Source organism: Meleagris gallopavo, chromosome 15 (genome assembly GCF_905368555.1).
Source record: "Meleagris gallopavo chromosome 15, MGAL_WU_HG_1.1, whole genome shotgun sequence".
Classification (NCBI taxonomy): Eukaryota; Metazoa; Chordata; class Aves; order Galliformes; family Phasianidae; genus Meleagris; species Meleagris gallopavo.
In genome coordinates, this window is record NC_139418.1 from 1,301,330 (window position 1) to 1,328,317 (window position 26,988).

The 26,988-nt window shown below is 51.7% G+C and overlaps 1 protein-coding gene and 3 pseudogenes across 1 annotated transcript in view; all 4 read left to right on the forward strand.

Moving 5' to 3' along the window:
• Window positions 1–26,988, forward strand: part of LOC100544252 (protocadherin gamma-C5) — a 194,703-nt gene that overhangs the window by 59,967 nt on the left and 107,748 nt on the right. The window lies entirely within an intron of this gene.
• Window positions 580–3,687, forward strand: LOC146543303 (protocadherin gamma-A2 pseudogene; annotated as a pseudogene).
• LOC146543304 (protocadherin gamma-A5 pseudogene) lies at window positions 10,169–13,520 on the forward strand (annotated as a pseudogene).
• LOC104915506 (protocadherin gamma-A5 pseudogene) lies at window positions 19,845–22,539 on the forward strand (annotated as a pseudogene).

The window sequence follows — 26,988 nt, forward strand, 5'->3', positions numbered from 1 at the left end:
TCCTTACACAACACAATGTTTGTTCCACACACTGTTCAGTATCTCACTGGAGCCAAAGGGCAGCCATTCTATTTTTCAAATGTCCCTGAATTAGCTTCAAACTGAATGTGCAGTCAGTGTTCCCAGAAATGCAGACAGTCTGAAATGGACAGGACCATGATGTGTGAACCAGGGAAGCAGACAACCTGTCTATATAACCATGGCAGGGAGCAATGGTGTGGTATGGGAACTCGGTTTTGTGTTGCACTTGGATATGCACGGGGCACATGACATCCCTTTCCCATGTTGCATAGAGACCGTGCAGTGGTTGTGTCTAGGCTGTTGACATTGAATCTACAGAAATCTATGTAGACTCCATGACTTGTAAAATAGTGGGAAGCTGAGGAAGATTTTCAACCGGATGAATTACAAGAAAGGTTCCCGAAGGAGAGAGTCCTTGTGCAAAAAAGCGAAGAGACTCAGAAGTATTTAATGAAGGAATGAAGATTCTCCCTACTCTCCCTACTCATTGCTTGAAATAACTAGAGGGGAACACTGTACTTTCGCTATAATAATGAAGACCTTGCCAAATAGAAGAAATATGTTTTTTCAGTGTAGAGAATAAAGACTGGAAGAAGCAAAGCGTTATTTCCATGGTCCCGCAGAGAAAAGCGGGCAGAAGCAGCGGCGGCGCTCGGTGGAGCCGTGCGTGCAGTGCCGGTCGGCGGCTGCGGGCGCCGCTGTTCACCGCGGAGGAGAGGAAGGAGCGGAGCGCTGCAGGCAGCCCCGCCCGCTGCGGCCCGGCTCGCTCGCTCGCTCTGTCGCTGTGTCGGCGTCCGGGCGGGCTGCGAGCGGCCCCGCGGTGCGGAGCGGTGCTGCAGCGAGGCGGAGGGGCGGCGGGAGCGGTGCGGAGCGGACCCCGAGACGGAGCCGAGCCGGAGGCGGAGGAGAAGGCACGAGAGAAGTGGCAGAAGAAACGTCGGAAGTGGGAGCGGCGCGTAAGCGGCGATCGTGAGGTGGCGGCGGTGTTGCGGTGGCGGCGGGACCGTGCGGGAGATGTGCGCGGCGAGAGAAGGGCGCTGTGGCCGGAGGCAGCGGGCGCTGCTGTGCTGCATGTTGGTGGCGGCGTGGGAGGCGGCGTGGGGGCAGCTGCGCTACTCGGTGCCCGAGGAGCTGCCCAAGGGCTCGTTCGTGGGCGACGTGGCCGAGGACCTGGCGCTGGAGCTGGCGGCGCTGGGCGACCGCGGCGCCCGAGTGGTATCCCAAGGCAGGACGCAGTATTTCGCTCTGCAGGCGAGCAGCGGCCACTTGGTGACGGCCGAGAGGATCGACAGGGAGCAGCTGTGCCGTCTGCAGGAGAAATGCGTACTGCGCTGTGAGCTGATCGTGGAGGGCGAGATGAAGGTTTATGCAATCGAAGTGGAAATCACAGACATTAACGATAACTCGCCAACCTTCGGTGAAGCAGAAAAAGAACTGAGAATGAGTGAGACCACAACACCGGGATCCCGTTTTGCCCTCAGTATGGCTCACGACCCGGACGTGGGTGTGAATTCCCTGCAGAGCTACGCGCTGAGCGGCGACGAGCACTTCTCGCTGTCGGTGCAGGCGGGAGCCGATGGCGAGAAGCGTCCCGAGCTGGTGCTGGCCAAGGCGCTGGACCGGGAGGAGGCGGCGTTTCACGAGCTGCTGCTGAGGGCGAGCGACGGCGGCGAGCCGGCGCAGACGGGCACGGCGCGCATCCGCGTGGCTGTGCTGGACGCCAACGACAACGCGCCCGCGTTCAGCCAGGCGGTGTACACGGTGCGAGTGCCCGAGGACGTGCCCGTGGGCTCCACGCTGCTCAGCGTCACCGCCACCGATCCCGACGAAGGAACCAACGGCGACGTGAAGTACTCACTGAGGAAAGTTACAAACATAGCAGTGGAATACTTCCAGCTCGAGAGGGAAACAGGAGATATTATACTACTGAAGAACCTAGATTTTGAGGAAGGCGACTTCTACGAATTAGAATTACAGGCACAGGATAGCGGTGGCCTTTTCGACACGGCGAGGGTGTCGATCTCGGTGACGGACGTGAACGACAACGCGCCCGAGATTTCGGTGCGGTCGGCGCTGAGCGAGATCTCGGAGGACGCGGCGCCGGGGACGGTGGTGGCCCTGCTGCACGTGCAGGACCGCGACTCGGGCGCCAACGGGGAGGTGCGGTGCAGCCTGGGCGAGAGCGTGCCGTTCCGTCTGGAGCGGGCGCTGGACGACTACTACAGCGTGGTGACGGCGCGGGAGCTGGACCGCGAGCGGGCGTCGGAGTACAACGTGACGGTGCGGGCGGCGGACGGCGGGTCGCCGGCGCTGCGGAGCGGCGCGGTGCTGGCGCTGCGGGTGCTGGACGTGAACGACAACGCGCCGGTGTTCGCGGAGGCGCGCTACAGCGCCCGGCTGCCCGAGAACAACGCCGAGGGCGCGCTGGTGCTGACGGTGCGCGCGTGGGACGCGGACTGGGGGCAGAACGCGCGCGTGCGCTACCGGCTGCGGGAGGGGCGGCTGCGGGGCGCGCCGCTGTCGTCGTACGTGTCGGTGCAGGCGGAGACGGGCGCGCTGTACGCGCTGCGCTCCTTCGACTACGAGGAGGTGCGCGAGGTGGAGCTGTGGGTGCGGGCGGAGGACGGCGGCGCGCCGCCGCTGAGCAGCAACGTGTCGGTGCGGCTGCTGATCGCGGACGAGAACGACAACGCGCCGCAGGTGCTGTACCCGCCGGCGGCGGCGGCGGCGGCGGCGCCGGGTCCGGGCTCGGGCTCGGGGTCCGTCGCGGGCGCGTGGAGCTGGGCGGGCGTGGAGCTGGCGCCGCGGTCGGCGGAGCCCGGCGCGCTGGTGGCCAAGGTGGTGGCGGTGGACGCGGACGCGGGGCAGAACGCGTGGCTGTCGTACGAGCTGGCCAAGGCGACGGAGCCGGGGCTGTTCCGCGTGGGGCTGCACAGCGGCGAGGTGCGCACGGCGCGCTCGCCGCTGGCCCGCGACGCGGCCCGGCACAGCCTGGTGGTGGTGGTGAAGGACCGCGGGCGGCCGGCGCTGTCGGCCACGGCCACGCTGACGGTGGTGCTGGCCGAGAGCGTGGCCGAGCTGCTGTCGGAGCTGGGCAGCGCGGCGGCGCCGGCCGAGCCCGCGGGCGGCCTGACGCGCTGGCTGGTGCTGGCCGTGGTGGCCGTGTCGTGCCTCTTCGTCGCCTTGCTGCTGCTGCTGCTGGCGCTGCGCCTGCGCCGCTGGCGCCTTTCGCGGCCGCCTCGGCCGCCTTCGGCCGGCGGCGCCTGGCGCGGCGTCCCGGCCTCGCACTTCGTGGGCATCGACGGCGTCCGCGCCTTCCTGCGCTCCTACTCGCACGACGTGTCGCTCACGGCCGACTCGCGCAAGAGCCAGGCGCGCTGCGCGGCCGGCAGCTGCTGCGACACGCTCCCAGCCCGGCCGCCGCCCGACGAGGCCGCGCCGCTGCGCGGGGAAGACGCTGCCGCGCACCTCGCCGCCGAGCCCGACGCCCTCACGGTGAGTGCTCTGACCGCGCCGCCTCCCGACTCCCTCTCTTGTCTCTCTACTTTGCTCTCAGCTTTGACTCGCATCGCCTTTCCCCTCCTTGTTTTCTTCCGTGCTTTCCTTTGTGGTGGGTTGATTGGCTGTAGAAGAGACATTCTTTTATCTTGAAATCCATCCACCCGTTTTAATCCTGACGTTCCTTTGTGGCATAGTCTTTTTCTTTGGACCTCCCCGAGACACATAGAATGTTGTTGGATTCTCTTTTCGGTAATGTTCCCCTTCGATGGCATTGCTTGTGTTTTTTTAATATTCTTTCTTTGAAGTCATGAGTGTTTACATTGTTTACGACGCTTCAGCATTCAGTCCTTCCTTCCCTTCGTTTTTCTTTTTGCTCTGTGCACTTTCTCCTCTGCAGAAACGGTTTCTTCCTCGCAATGCCAAGCTCTCATTCAACGGATCGTGTCCCTTTTCCCCTTTGGACTGGGGATGCTGTAATGGCTCTGCTGTCATCAATAGAGACTGTGTGAAAGGCTGGAGGTGCAGGGTTACTTGTTGCTGTAATTTGACTATAGCTGGGCTTTTTCGTTACCTTCTGGCTTGGTGATTAATCTTTTTTTTCCCTCTCCTATTTACAATTTGTGTTCTCCTGTAAGAACTGGTTTGCAGAATATTACTTTTTATAGTTTCCAAGGTCCACTACCTTTCTGACAGCCCGTGAGTTCATTGAGTCAAGTGAGATTGTCTTGAAACTGATTCGTAATGACTCCGTGTGTAATTTAGGTACTTCTCCTTTCCCTTCTTCACATTTCCACTTCTACATCGTGATGTATGGAGCAAAGTCTTGTCTTTCTATCCATCCATGCCTTGCATTGGAGAATAGGGTTATGTACCTGGTTCTTTGACGATTGTCATTTGCCTGTGGTGAAGATGAAATGCAGTCGTAACGGCTGGGTTTCCCAGAGGCTTCAGGGTACAGAGTGTGAAGGGCTCACGAAGAAAATAGGAGATGTGGTTTTTGTATTCCCCATCTTTTAACTGGAGGTTGATGTGTTGGAGAGTTCACTGTGGTTTCATTATAAAAGTATAAAGGTAAGGGTTAATCATGAGTTTATCACACGTGTTAGACTGCCTTTTCATTTGATCTTGTCCAAATTGTTTTGTGTTTACCCTTTATCACTTTGCAGCTCATTCTTTCATCTTGTTAGCTCCGCCCACATCAGCAAGTGGTATGAGTCACCATTTGGGTGGGGATATGAGAACGCTAGGGCTGTTCCTTTTAAGAGATCTTTCCTTGAAATGTTTTTCCCATGTCTCACATTTGGTTATGGAGTTGTCAGTTTCTCAAAGCATGAAATTTGCACAATGGGATGCTGTACTCAGCGTGGTTTTGTCAGGACAATGGTTTCCTTTCATATCTAGTGCTAAGACATGTATCATGTACATCATTATGCAGGTTTCGCTGTCATTAGAGACAATGACAGTCCTCTGAGAATATCGTTTTTGCTTGATAAACTGTACGTAGAACGGTGCTTTATGGTTGGAATGGCTTATAATTCCTGCATGCGATCTCAGTAATGTATTCCATTCTCCCTGTGACCTTGTGATGTCAAGCTCCTTCATAGTCATCTGTGTACATTGAGGCCTGTACTTCCAGGCTAGATATGGTTCATGTTTTCCATGTGTGGATGGAAAAGCATGTGTTGCATTTGGAAACCATGTGTTGAACTGGAGGGGATCCTTCCTTCCTTTGTAAATGTCTCAGTCACCTGAAGACAGAATTTTCTCTGTCAATGAAAAGGAAGCAGAATATGAAAAGAAACTGCATACAGTATCTGAGAAACTTACATGTCTGTAGGACCCATGAGAAGGGGCTTCACCTATGGTTCTGTTATTTCTTGTGTCTCCAATATTGCTTTGATTGCTGCCTTAAACTTTGCACTGTTTGTAGGTGTTAGTATCTTCCCAATATGATATTTGTTTATTGCCCAGGATGAGACAGTCCTGAAATACATTAATGATCCCATATATCGTTTCTCCTTGCCTTTAAACTCTTTGCAAGCTTTCTGCACGATAATCTCTTGAGGGAAGACAATGCCATGGATGGGACATGGTGAAGAAAGGCCTGGCCGCTTCCAAAATACGCCCCTGGGAAGAAACTTACAGTTTCATTATTTCTCTATGTTTCCAACAGTGAGCTTGCTTTGACTGCCATCTTAGCCTTTGCTTTGCTGGCAGATTTGGAGGACGTCCCAACAGTGCATGTTTTGGGTGTATGAGGTGAGATGGTCTTGAAATGGAATGCTAATTTCCCTATATATAATTTCTGCTTCCTATGTAAACTGTTCTGCATGATAATATGTTGAGGGAAGAAACGTCCTTGTATCCACTCTTGGCATGGTCTTTGCACATGTAGTGGAGAAACAGACTGGACTGCTGCTTCTTTGAAGCTGTTTGTTATCAACAAATGTGGAAGACAGTAATAGGAGTATAATTTGAGAACGTCTTGGGGATGCTGTGTGTGCAGAACTTATGGAGGAAAGAGGATTGTTTGAATGCTGACTTCACAGAATGGAGCAGAGTTTGCTAGAAAGTAATTGGTATGGTAAGAGATACTTCGTGGGTTTATTACTTTATCGCTGTGTTGTGAATAACATTTGCTGACAGTGAAGACGATCTGAGCAGAGGCTGGTAAGTCTTTCACTTGTCAGTTTTGCCTTGTTTGTTGTCAAAGTTTAGTCTAGAACTCAGTGTGGAAGAGAGCCTTCAGTAGACTGGACAATCTGACTTGAATGTTTACAGCAGTCAGGAAAAGGACTTGGATATGCTTAAATTTCCTTCAACTGTCTCTGAATGACATGCTCTTGCTAGGAGCTGACCGACTGCTTCATGTTGGATGTATCCATGGTACAAGAACAGGTAGTGAATGCAGAGCAAGGATGGTGAGTGGCTGGATTTGAATGTGAACAGCAGGTGGGTCAGAAATGATACTGTGTGGACAACGGTTTGGTTTCATAGTTGGTGTCAAGATCTGAAATATTTATGTAACGTTTTCTCCCAGTTTCATTCTCTTGTATGGTAAAGGTGATCCTCTGATGACAAATCTTTAATGTGTTATAAATCTTGGGAGAAGCCTCTAGTCTATCTAGGTGTAACATTATGATGAAGAGTTTCTTCATAGCTGTAATACTGTTTGTAGGCCTTCTTCCCAGGGTGACTGTGTTCCACATTTCCCATATTCTGAATGGAGCATATGCATTTGGAAATGTAAAGTCTGTGGTGCCGGAACTCTTGACCTTCCTTGAGCAAGTCTCAGCAAACACATAAAGGCAGAATGTTCTGTGCGACAAAACTGAGATTGAATCCCTCATGGTTTTGGTTGTTAGAGTTAGGGTAGTTTGGTTAGGCTGAGGTTGGACTTGATGATCTTGAAAGTCTTTTCCATTCTGATCAACTCTGTGATTCTATGGTCCCCTGAAAAAATTGGGAAAAGTGCCCATATTATCCTCTTTTTCATTTGAAGTTTTCATACTCACAGAGGTTGAGCAGGAGAGTTGGAAACTTTATGAGAAGTGGTGAAATATTCCTAAAATGAAATCTTCCACTGTGTAGTTCAGGGGAAGAATTTAGGGCCTTACCTGCAAGTTAAAAATCTTTAAATTCCAGATGTGGGTTTGGATTTTAATGCTTACAGAGAAGACCACAAGTCATTCTTGAAGAGTTTCCGTGAGCTGCTTGACTGACTGATTGTAGCTTTTTCTGACCTTATGTCCATGTACTGATGTTGAATTCCAAAAGGCAGCAAAAATGGTGGGTGTGTTTTCTTTCTTTTTTAGTACTGTGTTATCTGTTCTTGAGACTTGTTCACATCAGCCACTAGCTGGGTACTTCAGAAGATCAGGAGCTGGAGTAGAATGTCACCAATGTGCAGGTAACTCTTTGCGCTCTTCCTTTTTTGGATATATTTCTCTTTCAAAACAATGTCAGTGAATGATTTGCTCTTGCCATTATCTGACATGGAGTAGGAATGTGGATACTGTCCGCGATGCTGAAAAAGTCAGAGATTTCAGAGCGCAACGTATGAGAGCTTGGCTTAGAGTTTTGAAAATTGTTGTGTTGAAGAGGCTTTGTCTGTGCCTCTTGAAAGTAAATCCTCTTGTTTAGATTTGATTTAAAGTTTGCTTCTAAGGTCTGTACCATTTCTGCTACGGTGCTGGTTTCTTTGTCTTTAGAGATGGTATTGTTTTCCCCAAGAATCATGTATGTAGCAGAAGCTACATATGTAGAGCAGATCTGAGAAATGAAAGAGCTAGAATGCAGCTGGAGGCACTGACTTCAGTGATGTTGAAGGCAAAATAGAACAGAAGAGTGGTGTGGGGGATTGTGTCCCCTACAAACACTGCTCTAGGGCCATGCCAGATGCAAAGTAGTGCAGTCGTTTTTCACCAGCATGTCCACCTGGGTGAATATCTGTAATGGGATACAGTTTCCTTCAGAGCAAGTACCATGGTATTTTCTTGTTATGTAAGGGTAGGTATTGTGAGAAACACTCTCAAAATCAAAGATTTCTAGTTAGGCAAAGATCTTATTGACAGCAGCAAGGTTTATTCATTATTGGAGTAATGGACACACGTCCCCTACTAGCAAGGGAGAAATTGCACCCCAGTCAGTGAAATTCATTCTGTTCTACATCTGGACCCGACTCAGGTAATACCTCTCCTGGCACTCTTTGCTTGAGTCTCAGGATCACAATCTTCCCAATGCGTTTGCCGTAATACATCTCCTATAAGTATTGTTACCAAACTGTCGTCTTTGGGTATGCTTTGTACTTAGGTACTTCCATGTCTCAGGTCTTTCTTTATAACTAGATCTGACATATGACTGAGCTACTGCTTAGCAGGAAGGAGTTTTGGAGTACACAGCCATGGTGTTCTGCCTATTCTTTTAAATCAAGAGTTAGCAGAAGGTCATCGAGCATTGCATACAACCACGAATTGTTGAGGCCCTGTGGCATGCTAGTTACAAGGGGAAGTGAAACAGACTTGTCTGCAATGCTTATGGCCACTTCTTGGTGGGTTGTTCTCATTTCTGGGAGGACTGGAGGGACAGTTTCCCATCTCAGTGGACTCAGGGGAACTTCTGACTCCTCTTCTAATCCGAAAAGGAGGAACTACATGGATTGGGAAATCGTCTTCTTGAAGCACTGGAGAAAAAGGGACCCTTCGATGCACTATGACATATCATGGATACAGGGGAACAGTTTCTTGCAGTCTGCTGACATTAACACAACAATAGAAACCACAAGTGAAAGTAGTACATTGTTGATCATACAATCTGGAAAGGTGAGCAAAATTAACTGCAGAATGACTGAAAGAATAACTAATAGAGTACCTGGTGGAGACACCGCTTCTGCGTATGTGAGATAATACTTGGGAGTACTTCAAGTTGGAATTAAAAGTAGAATTCTCCTTGCAGTGTGTTGGAAAAAACAAACAGCAGAAGAACACATTGTGATTGCCATGACCGTGATGACGTTGGCGAAATAAATAATTGTTTTGTCTCCTCCAAGAAGAGACTTGCTTACAAAAAGCAAATGAAGATGCTGCTTGAACGGTCAGTGACTTCCAAGGAGATGACTTCTTAAAGTAGAACTGTGTCAGTGCTATTATGCCCAGCAGCAGTGTCCCCCTGATGAGATAGCTGGAAGTTTGTTTCTTTCCATGTAGAAGCAGAAGTCTCATGTAGAGCCAAACGAGCAGCTTGCAGGAAAAGGGTTTTGGAGAACAGAGTCATGGTCTTCTATGGATTCTGAAGTAGTATCGGAAGATGATCAAGCATTCAATATGCTCATAGCCTCTGATATACCTGTGGCATGCTGGCTACTCGGGACCGTGTTACAAACCGGGCAGGAGGGCTTGTGTTCAAAACCCCCATTTACATGTTGGTGTCATCCCCTGGAGGTCTGGAGCACAAGGCCTACCCTGTCAGTGGATTCAGGGGAGATCCTGGCTCCTGCACCATAGAATCGCAGAATCGTCGAGGTTGGAGAAGACCTCTACGATCATTCAGTCCTACTGTCGACCTATCAGCAATATTTTCCATGAAATGGTTTCCCTCAGTACAACATCTAAATGTTTCTTGAACGCCTCCACTGATGGTGACTCTGTCCCCTCTCTGGGCAGCCCAGTCCAGCATCTGACTTCTCAGAGGAGTATTTCCTAACATCAAAACTGCATCTCCAATGGCACAACTTGAGGCCATTTCCTCCAGTCTTATTGCTTGTTACGTGGGAGAAGAGGCTGATTTCCACCTCACCTCAACCTCCCTTAAGGTAGTGTGGAGACTTCCTTACACAACACAATGTTTGTTCCACACACTGTTCAGTATCTCACTGGAGCCAAAGGGCAGCCATTCTATTTTTCAAATGTCCCTGAATTAGCTTCAAACTGAATGTGCAGTCAGTGTTCCCAGAAATGCAGACAGTCTGAAATGGACAGGACCATGATGTGTGAACCAGGGAAGCAGACAACCTGTCTATATAACCATGGCAGGGAGCAATGGTGTGGTATGGGAACTCGGTTTTGTGTTGCACTTGGATATGCACGGGGCACATGACATCCCTTTCCCATGTTGCATAGAGACCGTGCAGTGGTTGTGTCTAGGCTGTTGACATTGAATCTACAGAAATCTATGCAGACTCCATGACTTGTACAGTGCTGGATAGCCGAGGAAGATTTTCAACCGGAAGAACTGCAAGAAAGGCCATTGGAGTTCCCGAAGGAGAGAGTCCTTGTGCAAAAAAGCGAAGAGACTCAGATGTATTTAATGAAGGAATGAAGATTCTCCCTACTCATTGCTAGAAATAACGAAGTAAAGGGAACATTGTACTTTCGCTGTAATCGTGAAGACCTTGCCAAATAGAAGAAATATGTTTTTTCAGTGTAGAGAATAAAGACTGGAAGAAGCAAAGCGTTATTTCCATGTTCCCGCGTCAGAGGCAGCGGCGGCGCTCGGTGGAGCCGTGCGTGCAGTGCCGGTCGGCGGCTGCGGGCGCCGCTGTTCACCGCGGAGGAGAGGAAGGAGCGGAGCGCTGCAGGCAGCCCCGCCCGCTGCGGCCCGGCTCGCTCGCTCGCTCTGTCGCTGTGTCGGCGTCCGGGCGGGCTGCGAGCGGCCCCGCGGTGCGGAGCGGTGCTGCAGCGAGGCGGAGGGGCGGCGGGAGCGGTGCGGAGCGGACGCCGAGACGGAGGCGGAGGCGGAGGAGAAGGCACGAGAGAAGTGGCAGAAGAAAAATCGGAAGTGGGAGCGGCGCGTAAGCGGCGATCGTGAGGTGGCGGCGGTGTTGCGGTGGCGGCGGGGCCGTGCGGGAGATGTGCGCGGCGAGGGAAGGGCGCTGTGGCCGGAGGCAGCGGGCGCTGCTGTGCTGCGTGTTGGTGGCGGCGTGGGAGGCGGCGTGGGGGCAGCTGCGCTACTCGGTGCCCGAGGAGCTGCCCAAGGGCTCGTTCGTGGGCGACGTGGCCGAGGACCTGGCGCTGGAGCTGGCGGCGCTGGGCGGCCGCGGCGCCCGAGTGGTGTCCCAAGGCAGGACGCAGTATTTCGCTCTGCATGCGAGCAGCGGCCACTTGGTGACAGCCGAGAGGATCGACAGGGAGCAGCTGTGCGAGAGCGAACCACAATGCGTGCTGCGCTGTGAGCTGATCGTGGAGGGCGAGATGAAGGTTTATGCAATCGAAGTGGAAATCACGGACATTAACGACAACGCGCCCATGTTCGAAGAATCAGATAAAGAACTGAGAATTAGTGAAACGACAGCTCTAGGGTCGCTTTTTCTCTTATCGGAGGCACACGACCCGGACGTGGGTGTGAATTCCCTGCAGAGCTACGCGCTGAGCGGCGACGAGCACTTCTCGCTGTCGGTGCAGGCGGGAGCCGATGGCGAGAAGCGTCCCGAGCTGGTGCTGGCCAAGGCGCTGGACCGGGAGGAGGCGGCGTTTCACGAGCTGCTGCTGAGGGCGAGCGACGGCGGCGAGCCTGCGCGGACGGGCACGGCGCGCATCCGCGTGGCTGTGCTGGACGCCAACGACAACGCGCCCGCGTTCAGCCAGGCGGTGTACACGGTGCGAGTGCCCGAGGACGTGCCCGTGGGCTCCACGCTGCTCAGCGTCACCGCCACCGATCCCGACGAAGGAACCAACGGCGAAGTGAAATACAACCTTAGGAAAATGACGAAGAAAGCTTCAAAAGTATTCCAACTAGAACCTGATACGGGAGCGATCAGACTGTTGAGAAATCTCGACTTCGAGGAATGGAATTCCTATGAATTGGAGTTACAAGCACGAGACGGCGGTGACCTTTTCGACACGGCGAGGGTGTCGATCTCGGTGACGGACGTGAACGACAACGCGCCCGAGATTTCGGTGCGGTCGGCGCTGAGCGAGATCTCGGAGGACGCGGCGCCGGGGACGGTGGTGGCCCTGCTGCACGTGCAGGACCGCGACTCGGGCGCCAACGGGGAGGTGCGGTGCAGCCTGGGCGAGAGCGTGCCGTTCCGTCTGGAGCGGGCGCTGGACGACTACTACAGCGTGGTGACGGCGCGGGAGCTGGACCGCGAGCGGGCGTCGGAGTACAACGTGACGGTGCGGGCGGCGGACGGCGGGTCGCCGGCGCTGCGGAGCGGCGCGGTGCTGGCGCTGCGGGTGCTGGACGTGAACGACAACGCGCCGGTGTTCGCGGAGGCGCGCTACAGCGCCCGGCTGCCCGAGAACAACGCCGAGGGCGCGCTGGTGCTGACGGTGCGCGCGTGGGACGCGGACTGGGGGCAGAACGCGCGCGTGCGCTACCGGCTGCGGGAGGGGCGGCTGCGGGGCGCGCCGCTGTCGTCGTACGTGTCGGTGCAGGCGGAGACGGGCGCGCTGTACGCGCTGCGCTCCTTCGACTACGAGGAGGTGCGCGAGGTGGAGCTGTGGGTGCGGGCGGAGGACGGCGGCGCGCCGCCGCTGAGCAGCAACGTGTCGGTGCGGCTGCTGATCGCGGACGAGAACGACAACGCGCCGCAGGTGCTGTACCCGCCGGCGGCGGCGGCGGCGGCGGCGCCGGGTCCGGGCTCGGGCTCGGGGTCCGTCGCGGGCGCGTGGAGCTGGGCGGGCGTGGAGCTGGCGCCGCGGTCGGCGGAGCCCGGCGCGCTGGTGGCCAAGGTGGTGGCGGTGGACGCGGACGCGGGGCAGAACGCGTGGCTGTCGTACGAGCTGGCCAAGGCGACGGAGCCGGGGCTGTTCCGCGTGGGGCTGCACAGCGGCGAGGTGCGCACGGCGCGCTCGCCGCTGGCCCGCGACGCGGCCCGGCACAGCCTGGTGGTGGTGGTGAAGGACCGCGGGCGGCCGGCGCTGTCGGCCACGGCCACGCTGACGGTGGTGCTGGCCGAGAGCGTGGCCGAGCTGCTGTCGGAGCTGGGCAGCGCGGCGGCGCCGGCCGAGCCCGCGGGCGGCCTGACGCGCTGGCTGGTGCTGGCCGTGGCGGCCGTGTCGTGCCTCTTCGTCGCCTTGCTGCTGCTGCTGCTGGCGCTGCGCCTGCGCCGCTGGCGCCTTTCGCGGCCGCCTCGGCCGCCTTCGGCCGGCGGCGCCTGGCGCGGCGTCCCGGCCTCGCACTTCGTGGGCATCGACGGCGTCCGCGCCTTCCTGCGCTCCTACTCGCACGACGTGTCGCTCACGGCCGACTCGCGCAAGAGCCAGGCGCGCTGCGCGGCCGGCAGCTGCTGCGACACGCTCCCAGCCCGGCCGCCGCCCGACGAGGCCGCGCCGCTGCGCGGGGAAGACGCTGCCGCGCACCTCGCCGCCGAGCCCGACGCCCTCACGGTGAGTGCTCTGACCGCGCCGCCTCCCGACTCCCTCTCTTGTCTCTCTACTTTGCTCTCAGCTTTGACTCGCATCGCCTTTCCCTCCCTTTTTTTTTTCCGGGCTTTCCTTTGTGGTGGGTTGATTGGCTGTAGAAGAGACATTCTTTTATCTTGAAATCCATCCACCCGTTTCATCCTGACGTTCCTTTGTGGCATAGTCTTTTTCTTTGGAGCTCCCCGACACGCATAGAGTGTTGTTTGATTCTCTTTTCGGTAATGTTCCCCTTCGATGGCATTGCTTGTGTTTTTTTAATATTCTTTCTTTGAAGTCATGAGTGTTTACATTGTTTACGACGCTTCAGCATTCAGTCCTTCCTTCCCTTCGTTTTTCTTTTTGCTCTGTGCACTTTCTCCTCTGCAGAAACGGTTTCTTCCTCGCAATGCCAAGCTCTCATTCAACGGATCGTGTCCCTTTTCCCCTTTGGACTGGGGATGCTGTAATGGCTCTGCTGTCATCAATAGAGACTGTGTGAAAGGCTGGAGGTGCAGGGTTACTTGTTGCTGTAATTTGACTATAGCTGGGCTTTTTCGTTACCTTCTGGCTTGGTGATTAATCTTTTTTTTCCCTCTCCTATTTACAATTTGTGTTCTCCTGTAAGAACTGGTTTGCAGAATATTACTTTTTATAGTTTCCAAGGTCCACTACCTTTCTGACAGCCCGTGAGTTCATTGAGTCAAGTGAGATTGTCTTGAAACTGATTCGTAATGACTCCGTGTGTAACTTAGGTTCTTCTCCTTTCCCTTCTTCACATTTCCACTTCTACATCGTGATGTATGGAGCAAAGTCTTGTCTTTCTATCCATCCATGCCTTGCATTGGAGAATAGGGTTGTGTACCTGGTTCTTTGACGATTGTCATTTGCCTGTGGTGAAGATGAAATGCAGTCGTAACGGCTGGGTTTCCCAGAGGCTTCAGGGTACAGAGTGTGAAGGGCTCACGAAGGAAATAGGAGATGTGGTTTTTGTATTCCCCATCTTTTAACTGGAGGTTGATGTGTTGGAGAGTTCACTGTGGTTTCATTATAAAAGTATAAAGGTAAGGGTTAATCATGAGTTTATCACACGTGTTAGACTGCCTTTTCATTTGATCTTGTCCAAATTGTTTTGTGTTTACCCTTTATCACTTTGCAGCTCATTCTTTCATCTTGTTAGCTCCGCCCACATCAGCAAGTGGTATGAGTCACCATTTGGGTGGGGATATGAGAACGCTAGGGCGTTTTAAGAGATCCTTCCTTGGGAGGAAATGTTTTTCCCATGTCTCACATTTGGTTATGGAGTTGTCAGTTTCTCAAAGCATGAAATTTGCGCAACGGGACGCTGTACTCATGCCGCTGATACTGTGCATCATGACACAAGCAACCTTTCCTTTCCCGTTCGTGTTCATAGTTGGATTTTGCTAGCAGCATTTCTGTTGGTGTTGTCAACTTTCTTTTCTCGTTTCCTAATGGCTAGCTCAGTGGATAGAATGAATCTCCATGGTGACAGGGCATATGGAGGAGCTGAATTTTTTCTGATTTTGTCTTTATAGATGATAGGTATCCTAGTTCTTTCTGTTTGTTGGGTATTTTTATTTTCTACTGTTGTTTTGCTTTGGCTTATATCTTTGATTGGTTTTAGCTACGTGCACCAGTGCATAAGAATTTTTTCAGTAAGTGAAAAGGAAGAAGGTGAAAGGAAACTGCATACTGTATCTGAGAAACTTACATGTCTGAAGGACCCAAGAGAAAGAATCTACAGTTCTATTATTTCTTGTGCTTCCAATATTGAACCAGATTTGGCTGCTACCTTATACTCTGCACTGTTGGCAGGTTTTACTGTCTTCCCAACAGGGCATGTGTTTATTGCCAAAGATGAGATAGTTCAGAAATGAAATATTGAAGACCCCATGTATAATTTCTGCTTCCTTTAAACTCTTCACAACCATTCTGCACAATAATCTGTTGGGGGAAGACCATGCTCTGGATGGGACATGGTGAAGAAAAGTCTGGGCTACTTCCAAAATAGGCCCACAAGATGAGGCTTCAACTTCTGTTTTCTTAATTTCTGTGTGCTTCCAGCAGTGAGCCTGCTTTGGCTGCTATCTTACACTTTGCACTGTTGGTAGGGTTGAATAACATCCCTATAGCTCATGTGCTGGATGTGATGAGTGAAAAGGCCTTGAAATGGACTGCTAGTGACCCTAAATATAATTACTCCTTTGAACTCATTTAAGTGTTTCTCATTTAAACTCTTCACAATCTCTCTTCATGATGGTATATTGAGGTAAGAAATGTCCTTGTATCCACCCTTGACATGGTCTTTGCACATGTTGAGGAAAAATGGGCTGGGCTGCTGCTCCTTTTAAAGCCATCAATTAACAACAAAAACTGAAGACAATCATAGAAGTATAATTTGGGAATATATTGGGGATGCTGTGTGTGAAGAACTTGTGGAGGAAAGAGAATTATTTGAATGCTGACTTCGTAGGAATGGAGCAGACTATGCTAGAAGGTAATTGGTCTGGTAAGAGATATTTTGTGGGTTTATCACCTTATCTAAATGTTGAATAACATTTGCTGACAGAAGATGATCTGAGCAGTGGCTGGTAAGTCTCTCACTTGTCAGTTTGCCTCGTTTGTTGTCAAAGTTTAATCTAGTACTCAGTGTGGAAGAGAGCCCTCAGTAGACCAGAATACCTTGCTTAAATGATTTCAACAGTCAGGAAAAGGACTTGGATATACTTAAGTTTCCTTCAACTGTCTCTGAATGACATGCTCTTGCTAGGAGCTGACAGACTGCTTCATGTTGAACGTATCCGTGTACAAGAACAGGTAGTGAATGCAGAGCAAGGATGGTGAGTGGCTGGATTTGGATGTGAACAGCAGGTGGGTCGGCAGTGATCTTGTGTGGTGGTTAGATTTCATAGTTGGTGCCAAAACCTGTAGTATGTATGAACCATTTTTTCCCAATTTCAATGTCTTGCATAGTAATGGTAATCGTCTGATGATAAAATTTGTCTCTGTGTGTAGAATGATGATGCGTATCTGGTAATGGCTTATTAATCTTGTGTGAAACGTCTTGTGTATCCAGAAGTAACATCGTGTTGCAGAGTTTCTTCCTAGTTGAAATTTTGTTTATAGGTCTTCTTCCCAGCTTGGGTGTGTTCCTCAATTCCAATTTTCTGGACAGACCATTGTGCATTTGGAAATTATGTGGCTGTACTGTCCAACCTCCTGGCCTTCCCTGAGCAAGTGTCAACAAACACGTACAGACAGAATGCTATGTGTGACCCTGGGACTGAATCCCTCAAGGTTTGGGTTGTATGAGTTAGGGTAGTCTGATTAAGTTGAGGCTGGACTTGATGATTTTGTAGGTCTTTTCCAACCTGAGCAATTCTGATTCTATGTTTTCCTGAAATAATTTGAAATACTTCTCATATTAACTCTTTTTCATAGTCATGAGAAATGAGCAGGAGAGTTGGAAGCTTTCTGAGAAGTGGTGATTTTTTTCTAAAATGAAATCCCCCAGCTTGTAGTTTAGGGAAAGAGTTTAGGACCCTATTTGCAGCTTCAAAACTGATTGGATTCCAGATGTTGTGGGGTTGAATTTTAGTGTCCACAGGGACGACTATTACGCCTTCTTCAGGAGTTTCTCAGCCGTATTTCTCTTTGAATGCTTCTATGTGCTGCTTGTCTGTTGATAGCATTTCTTGGACTTATGTCCATGTGCATATGTTGAATTGGAAGAGGCAGCAAAAATAGTATAGTATTTATTTTCTTTTCAGTAATGTGTTATCTGTTCATGTGCCACTTGCTGGGTATTTTGGGGGAGTCAGAGCTAGTGTAGAATGCCAGAGATGTGCAGTTAACTCTTAGCTCTGTTCCTTTTTTATGTCTCTGCTGCCGATGTAAACCTTAAGTAATTGGAATGTCCATTAGGATTGTGGAAATGAGGGAGTCGTTTCCATACGTTGAATGTGTAGAGCTGTCAACAATAAAACTTGTGTATATTTCTCTTCCAAAACAATGTCAGTGGATGAAATGCTGCTGGTGGTGTCTGACGTGAGAGTAGGAATGTGGGTGCTGTCCATGGTGCTGACAGAGCCACAGACTTCGGAGTGTGTGAGAGCTTGGCTTTGAGTTTGGAAAATGGTTGAGTTAAGAAGGCTCTGTGTGGCCTCTTGAAAGCAAATTTTCTTGTCTGGATTTCCTATCACATCTAATACCAATGCCTGCAACTATTTCTGCTATGATTGTGGTTTCTTTATCCTTAGAGGCAGCATTGGTTCCCCCAGATTCATGTATTTGACAAAGGCTCCATATGTAGAGTATGTCTGAAAAGTGACAGAGACTGAATGCAGCTGGAGGTACTGACTTCTGTGATGCTGAAGGCAAAGAAGAGAGGAAGAGTTTTGTGGAGAAAGATGTTCCCTGAAAACACTGACCTAGGGCCATACCAGACACCATATAGTACTGTCATATTACACCTGCATGTGCACCTGGCTGCACGTCTCTGATGGGTCTTGTTTTTGTTCACAGCAAGTGCCATGGTGTTTTCTTCCAGTTTATGAGTAGGTATCTTGTTAGAAATTGAAGTGAACTGAAAGGAAGGCCAGAGTTTTGTACTGTTCCAGTCTCCAAGCATGCAGACATTCTAGGGGGAACTGATGGGTGCGAACTGTCCACACAAAGAATGACTGAAATTATTTTTCTATCACTTTTGTGTAGATGCTCACTTGTGCGTGTTTTAGTTTACCAAAGGCTAGAGATTTTTCTTGCAACACAGACATAGAGATCACCGGCAATCCTTGAAATAGGATGACTGATGGGGCAGCAGTGTATTTGCCTATAGCAAGTTTTAATTGCTAGTACTGTGTCCAGGTTAGTGCCTATATCACTAGATCCCTTTCTTTCAGTGTCGTAGCATTGAAGAATGACATCCTGTTTGTATGAGCCTTCAGCCAGTACCACTGAATGTAAAATCATGACGTGCAAAGATGCAACTTGAATTTTTATTGACTTCAGGTGCTCATTTCGACGCAAAGTTGTGTCAAAGAAACCACACACTGCAGCAGTGCCCCTTACAAGGTGTTTCTTCATAATTAGAATTGAAAATATTTGAAATGTCACAGTCTGCCTTCTCAGTGGGCTCAGGGGAACTCCTGGCTCCTTGTCTAATCCAAGAATGGGGAACTACACACGGATTGGGAACTCATCTGCATGATGCACTGGAAAATAAGCACGGGATATACCCTTTATGATGTGTTATGGATAAAGGAGAACAGTTTATTGTAGGCAGTGGACACTGAAGGAACAAGAGAAGTCACCAGTAAAAGTAGCAACAAGTTGAGATTGCAGTGCTGGAGAACCCAAAAAATAATTGGAAAACGATTGTAAGAATAATCTATGGACTTGGTGGCACAGAGGCTGCTTCTGCAAAATCTGGATAATGCTCGGAAGTATTTAGTATTGGAATTAAAAACAAAGATCCTCCTTTCTACGTGTTAGAAATAACAGATGTGTCATGAACACCTTTCAATCTGTGTTGTCACAATGGCCTTGAAGAAAGAAGTAATTGTTTTGTCCCCTCAACGGAAGACAAATGAAGATGCAGCTTGAACTGCCAGTAACTTCCAAGTGCTTTGGAACATGACTTCTTAAAGCAGAGTTGTGTCAAGTCAGCTATACCTGCAGCAGTGTCCCCCAGTTTGTTTCATTACATCCAGAAGCAGAAATACTAAGGAGAGCCAAGCTCCTGGCTTGCAGGAAGAGGTTACTGGAGAACAAAGCAATACTCTACCCATTGTTCAATCAGATGGTAGCAGAAAATCACCAAGTACTGAATATGCCCATCAACTCTGATCCACCTGTGGCATGCTGGATACTCGAGAACATCTTACAAACTGATGTGGAGATCTTGTGGCCAATCACAGAATTCATGGGGTGGGCAGAGGAGAGCTGCTGACTCGTGCACCATGACAGGGAGGAATCGTATGGTTTGGAAACCCCACTTTCTGCTGTACTCTGGTATGAGCACAACACATGAAATCCCTTTCCTGTGTAAGATGGAGAAAGTATGATGGTTTCCTAAAGCCAGTTGAAATGGAAACAAAGGACATCAGGAATGTATGCAGTACGGAGATTATTAAAGACATCTTTAGCGGCGCTCGGTGGAGCCGTGCGTGCAGTGCCGGTCGGCGGCTGCGGGCGCCGCTGTTCACCGCGGAGGAGAGGAAGGAGCGGAGCGCTGCAGGCAGCCCCGCCCGCTGCGGCCCGGCTCGCTCGCTCGCTCTGTCGCTGTGTCGGCGTCCGGGCGGGCTGCGAGCGGCCCCGCGGTGCGGAGCGGTGCTGCAGCGAGGCGGAGGGGCGGCGGGAGCGGTGCGGAGCGGACCCCGAGACGGAGCCGAGCCGGAGGCGGAGGAGAAGGCACGAGAGAAGTGGCAGAAGAAAAATCGGAAGTGGGAGCGGCGCGTAAGCGGCGATCGTGAGGTGGCGGCGGTGTTGCGGTGGCGGCGGGGCCGTGCGGGAGATGTGCGCGGCGAGGGAAGGGCGCTGTGGCCGGAGGCAGCGGGCGCTGCTGTGCTGCGTGTTGGTGGCGGCGTGGGAGGCGGCGTGGGGGCAGCTGCGCTACTCGGTGCCCGAGGAGCTGCCCAAGGGCTCGTTCGTGGGCGACGTGGCCGAAGACCTGGCGCTGGAGCTGGCGGCGCTGGGCGGCCGCGGCGCCCGAGTGGTGTCCCAAGGCAGGACGCAGTATTTCGCTCTGCATGCGAGCAGCGGCCACTTGGTGACGGCCGAGAGGATCGACAGGGAGCAGCTGTGCGAGAGCGAACCACAATGCGTGCTGCGCTGTGAGCTGATCTTGGAGGGCGAGATGAAGGTTTATGCAATCGAAGTGGAAATCACGGACATTAACGACAACGCGCCTGCCTTCGGAGAATCACAGAAGGAACTGAGAATAAGCGAAACGACATCCACGGGGACGCGGTTTCCCCTACCTATGTCTCACGACCCGGACGTGGGTGTGAATTCCCTGCAGAGCTACGCGCTGAGCGGCGACGAGCACTTCTCGCTGTCGGTGCAGGCGGGAGCCGACGGCGAGAAGCGTCCCGAGCTGGTGCTGGCCAAGGCGCTGGACCGGGAGGAGGCGGCGTTTCACGAGCTGCTGCTGAGGGCGAGCGACGGCGGCGAGCCGGCGCGGACGGGCACGGCGCGCATCCGCGTGGCTGTGCTGGACGCCAACGACAACGCGCCCGCGTTCAGCCAGGCGGTGTACACGGTGCGAGTGCCCGAGGACGTGCCCGTGGGCTCCACGCTGCTCAGCGTCACCGCCACCGATCCCGACGAAGGAACCAACGGCGAAGTGATGTACTCGTTTAGAAAACTGACAAACGTAGTAACGAAATTCTTCCACTTAGAACCCAACATGGGAGCGATCAACCTACTGAAAAACCTGGACTTCGAGGAAGGAAACTCATACGAACTAGAGGTTCAGGCACGAGACGGCGGAGGCCTTTTCGACACGGCGAGGGTGTCGATCTCGGTGACGGACGTGAACGACAACGCGCCCGAGATTTCGGTGCGGTCGGCGCTGAGCGAGATCTCGGAGGACGCGGCGCCGGGGACGGTGGTGGCCCTGCTGCACGTGCAGGACCGCGACTCGGGCGCCAACGGGGAGGTGCGGTGCAGCCTGGGCGAGAGCGTGCCGTTCCGTCTGGAGCGGGCGCTGGACGACTACTACAGCGTGGTGACGGCGCGGGAGCTGGACCGCGAGCGGGCGTCGGAGTACAACGTGACGGTGCGGGCGGCGGACGGCGGGTCGCCGGCGCTGCGGAGCGGCGCGGTGCTGGCGCTGCGGGTGCTGGACGTGAACGACAACGCGCCGGTGTTCGCGGAGGCGCGCTACAGCGCCCGGCTGCCCGAGAACAACGCCGAGGGCGCGCTGGTGCTGACGGTGCGCGCGTGGGACGCGGACTGGGGGCAGAACGCGCGCGTGCGCTACCGGCTGCGGGAGGGGCGGCTGCGGGGCGCGCCGCTGTCGTCGTACGTGTCGGTGCAGGCGGAGACGGGCGCGCTGTACGCGCTGCGCTCCTTCGACTACGAGGAGGTGCGCGAGGTGGAGCTGTGGGTGCGGGCGGAGGACGGCGGCGCGCCGCCGCTGAGCAGCAACGTGTCGGTGCGGCTGCTGATCGCGGACGAGAACGACAACGCGCCGCAGGTGCTGTACCCGCCGGCGGCGGCGGCGGCGGCGGCGCCGGGTCCGGGCTCGAGCTCGGGCTCGGGGTCCGTCGCGGGCGCGTGGAGCTGGGCGGGCGTGGAGCTGGCGCCGCGGTCGGCGGAGCCCGGCGCGCTGGTGGCCAAGGTGGTGGCGGTGGACGCGGACGCGGGGCAGAACGCGTGGCTGTCGTACGAGCTGGCCAAGGCGACGGAGCCGGGGCTGTTCCGCGTGGGGCTGCACAGCGGCGAGGTGCGCACGGCGCGCTCGCCGCTGGCCCGCGACGCGGCCCGGCACAGCCTGGTGGTGGTGGTGAAGGACCGCGGGCGGCCGGCGCTGTCGGCCACGGCCACGCTGACGGTGGTGCTGGCCGAGAGCGTGGCCGAGCTGCTGTCGGAGCTGGGCAGCGCGGCGGCGCCGGCCGAGCCCGCGGGCGGCCTGACGCGCTGGCTGGTGCTGGCCGTGGCGGCCGTGTCGTGCCTCTTCGTCGCCTTGCTGCTGCTGCTGCTGGCGCTGCGCCTGCGCCGCTGGCGCCTTTCGCGGCCGCCTCGGCCGCCGTCGGCCGGCGGCGCCTGGCGCGGCGTCCCGGCCTCGCACTTCGTGGGCATCGACGGCGTCCGCGCCTTCCTGCGCTCCTACTCGCACGACGTGTCGCTCACGGCCGACTCGCGCAAGAGCCAGGCGCGCTGCGCGGCCGGCAGCTGCTGCGACACGCTCCCGGCCCGGCCGCCGCCCGACGAGGCCGCGCCGCTGCGCGGGGAAGACGCTGCCGCGCACCTCGCCGCCGAGCCCGACGCCCTCACGGTGAGTGCTCTGACCGCGCCGCCTCCCGACTTTCCTCGCTTGCCTCTTTCTCGGAGTTTTGCCTCTGTGCCGTCTCGCGTTTCCCCTCCCCAGATTTCCTTAGTTTGTGTGGCTGTTAGCAGTACAAGTCTCCTCCTCTAATCGCTGAAGTCACCTCTCCTTTAATCTTGATGTTCTCAGTATGCATAGACTTTTGGCCCTTCCATCCCCAATTTACCCAGAGGTTGTTTCTGTTTCTGCCTGATGAACGACTTTGAGTTTATTTGGAATTCAGTATCAATATACATTTTTCATTTCTAGCAGTTCGTTTGATCATCATTGAGTGTACTGAATTGAATGTTCAAATCTTCGTTTGGGGACATCAATTTGCCTGTTTTCACAGTGAAACAGCATCTTTACAGCTTGTAGTTTTTGTCAATTGCTTTGGGATCCTGTGTGTGAGTGGCTTGTGAGGAAAACGGGCTATGTGTTTTATTGTTTCACAGTCATTTATCAATACCCTGATGACCTGATAACAATAGATCTGGGTGTGTCTTTGCTAACACATTCTGTGGCATTTGGGAAATCAGGGTTTTGTCACTTAAATGTTCAGTTTCATAATGTTTTTTGCGGATTCAAGAGTGCTCACTACAATGACAGTGCTGTTCACCGCTTTGTTAGATTCAGAATTTTTGCATTGTTTCTTTTTGAATGCTGAAGGCGGATCCCAGTGTAGTTGATAATACATTCAAGACTGGAATATAATTTATCAATGTTCAGTGTGTGAGCTGTTTGCATTCTTGCTTTGAGTGTTTGAAGCTGTCTCTAGGAAGCATTTTATATTCTTAGGTTTCTGTAAAATACCGCTGAATGAAGCGATGTTCATGGTCAGTTTAGAGCCAAATGCTGTTACAGTTGACCATGCATCTGAAGTGTGTGAGTGTTGGAAGAAGGTGAGAGGCTGGTATTGAAAAAAACAGTTAGCGTGGTTTTGAGATGGATACCTTTTGATTTCATAGTTGGTGCAAAGCTCTGTGCTGTTTCCACTACCATCCTCATTTGTCTGTCATTAGAGGCAACGACAGTAGTCCTGAAGTGAGTTCATCAAAATTGCATGTGGAATAATTCAGTAGAGCTAGAATGGCATATAATGGCAGTATGAAACCTCATTTAACCTTTTCTAGTTTCCTGTATCCCTGTGATGTACATTTCCTTCGCTGTGATTTTCATGTCTTCAGGCCTGTACTTCCTGAATGGTTGTGGTTCATGATTTCTATTTCTTGGCTATGCTCTTACGCTGCGAACCTTCACCTCATGGGAATGGAGCAGACTATGCTAGAAGGCAACTGGCAGGATAAGAGCCACCTTGTGGGTTCATCACTTGTCTGTTTTTCTTTGTTTGTTGTTGATGGTTACTAGTCTACAGTGTGTAAGAGAGGCCTCAATGAAGAGGGTGACTTGACTTGCATATTTACAGCTCTCAGAAAAAGGGTGTGGATATGCTTCTGTTTCCTTCAGCTGTCACTGAATGACATGCTCTTGCTAGGAGCTGACAGACTGCTTCATGTTGTGTGTCTCCTTGGTGCAAGTGAAGGTTGTGAATGCAGAGCAAGGATGGTGAGTGGCTGGATTTGAATGTGGACAGAAGGTGTGTCAGCGGTGATGTTGTGTGGACAATGGTTTGGATTTGTGGTTAGTGCCTACATCTGTAGTATGTATGAACCATTTTTTCCCAGTTTCAATGTCTTGCATGGTAATGGTAGTTCTGTGATGATAAAATTTGTTTCTGTATGTTGAATGCATATCTCTAATGGCTTATAAATCCTGTGTGAAACCTCTCACGTATCTAGACGTGACATCATGATGTAGAGTTTGTTCATAGCTGTATTTCTGTTTGTAGGCCTTCTTCCCACTGTGGCTTTGTTCCCTATTTCTCATGTTCTGGACAAAGTGTATGTATTTGAAAATGATAAGGCTGTATTTTCAGATGTCCTGGCCTTCCTTGAGCCAGTCTTAAGAAACACAAAAAGTCAGAATGTTATGTGTGGCATCAAGTCTGAATCCCTCATTATACGGTTGGTAAGTGTTAGAGCAGTTTGGTTAGGCTGAGGCTGGACTTGATGATTTTGGAGGTCTTTTCCAACCTGAGCAATTTTGATTCGATGGATTCCTGAAATAATTTGAAATATTTCTCACATTAACACTTTTTCATTCAAAGTTTCACAGTCATGGCAGAAGAGCAGGTGAGTTGGAAGCTTTCTGAGAAGCGGTGACTGTTTCCTAAAATGTCCTAAAATGTTTCCTAAAATGTAAAGCTGTCAAGGCTGAGAGTTGGATATATTTCTCTTTCAAAAGAATGTCAGTGAATGATTTGCTCTTGCCATTATCTGACATGGAGTAGGAGTGTGGATACTGTCCATGATGCTGAAAAAGTCAGAGATTTCAGAGCGCAAGGTGTGAGAGCTTGGCTTAGAGTTTTGAAAATTGTTGTGTTGAAGAGGCTTTGTCTGTGCCTCTTGAAAATAAATCCTCTTGTTTAGGTTTGATTTCACGTTTGCTCCTAAGGTTTGTACCATTTCTGCTACAGGCCTGGTTTCTTTGACCTTAGAGACGGTATTGTTTTCCCCAAGAATCATGTATGTAGCAGAAGCTGCATATGTAGAGCAGATCTGAGAAATGAAAGAGCTAGAATGCAGCTGGAGGCACTGACTTCAGTGATGTTGAAGGCAAAATAGAACAGAAGAGTGGTGTGGGGGAGTGTGTCCCCTACAAACACTGCTCTAGGGCCATGCCTGATGCAACGTACTGCAGTCGTTTTACACCAGCATGTCCACCCGGGTGAATATCTGTAATGGGATACAGTTTCCTTCAGAGCAAGTACCATGGTATTTTCTTGTTGTGTAAGGGTAGGTATTGTGAGAAACACTCTCAAAATCAAAGATTTCTAGTTAGGCAAAGATCTTATTGACAGCAGCAAGGTTTATTCATTATTGGAGTAATGGACACACGTCCCCTACTGGCAAGGGAGAAATTGCACCCCAGTCAGTGAAATTCATTCTGTTCTACATCTGGACCCGACTCAGGTAATACCTCTCCTGGCACTCTTTGCTTGAGTCTCAGGAACACAATTCTGCTTTGTACTTTGATAGGAGGGAGATATTTAGCAAGTTAGCAGCTGCTCTCTGTCCTCTGCTTGGCTGTCCCTGTACTGTCCTGTGCTAGGCTCTCCCCATCCTGCGTATTTTCCTTATCTTGTGCTGTCTCAATTCTACCTGATCTACAGTCTACCCAGCACAGTATCTTGTTATAAATTCATAAGTGAAATGAAAGCAAAGTTTTCAACTATTCCAGACTCCAGGAGCGCAATGATACTAGTGGGAACCCTTGGGTGCAGAGTGCTGTGACAAAGAATGGCAGAAATAGTTTCTCCTTCACTTCTGTGCTCACTTGTACATGTATTAGTTTTCCATAGTTCACGGAGTGTTCTTCTTGTAACTTAGAGGTTCACAGGCAGTACAAAGCCAAAGGCCAGCCTTGCAATAGGGAGACTGGTGGGTCAGCAATGCGTTTGGCTGTAGCATGTTTTGATTGCTATGTTGTGTCAATGACTGTGCATTATTTCACAGGCAAAGCCTCTTTCCTTCATGTCGTGGCAATCGCGAACAACAATCTTGTTTGTATGATCCTTCACCCAGTAACACTGGATGTAAAATCATGACACATGAAAATGCAGCTTGAATTTTCATCGACTTCCGAGAGCTCTGTGAGATAGCTTTTTAAGGCAAAGTTGTGTCAGTGCAACTCTGCACCGCAGTAGTACCCCTTCCATGGATCAGGTCTTTCTTTATGATTAGATCTGATATGAGACTGAGCTACTGCTTAGCAGGAAGGAGTTTTGGAGTACACAGCCATGCTGTTCTGCCTATTCTTTTAAATCAAGAGGTAGCAGAAGGTCATCGAGCATTGCATACACCCACGAATTGTTGAGGCCCTGTGGCATGCTAGTTACAAGGGGAAGTGAAACAGACTTGTCTGCAATGCTTGTGGCCACTTCTTGGTGGGTTGTTCTCATTTCTGGGAGGACTGGAGGGACAGACTGCCATCTCAGTGGACTCAGGGGAACTTCTGACTCCTCTTCTAATCCGAAAAGAAGGAACTACATGGATTGGGAACTCGTCTTCTTGAAGCACTGGAGAAAAAGGGACCCTTCGATGCACTATGACATATTATGGATACAGGGGAACAGTTTCTTGTAGTCTGCTGACATTGACACAGCAGTGGAAACCACAAGTGAAAGTAGTACATTGTTGATCATACAATCTGGAAAGGTGAGCAAAATTAACTGCAGAATGACTGAAAGAATAACTAATAGAGTACCTGGTGGAGACGCCGCTTCTGCGTATGTGAGATAATACTTGGGAGTACTTCAAGTTGGAATTAAAAGTAGAATTCTCCTTGCAGTGTGTTGGAAAAAACAAACGGCAGAAGAACACATTGTGATCACCATGACCGTGATGACGTTGGCGAAATTGTTTTATCTCCTCCAAGAAGAGACTTGCTTACAAAAAGCAAATGAAGATGCTGCTTGAACGGTCAGTGACTTCCAAGGAGATGACTTCTTAAAGT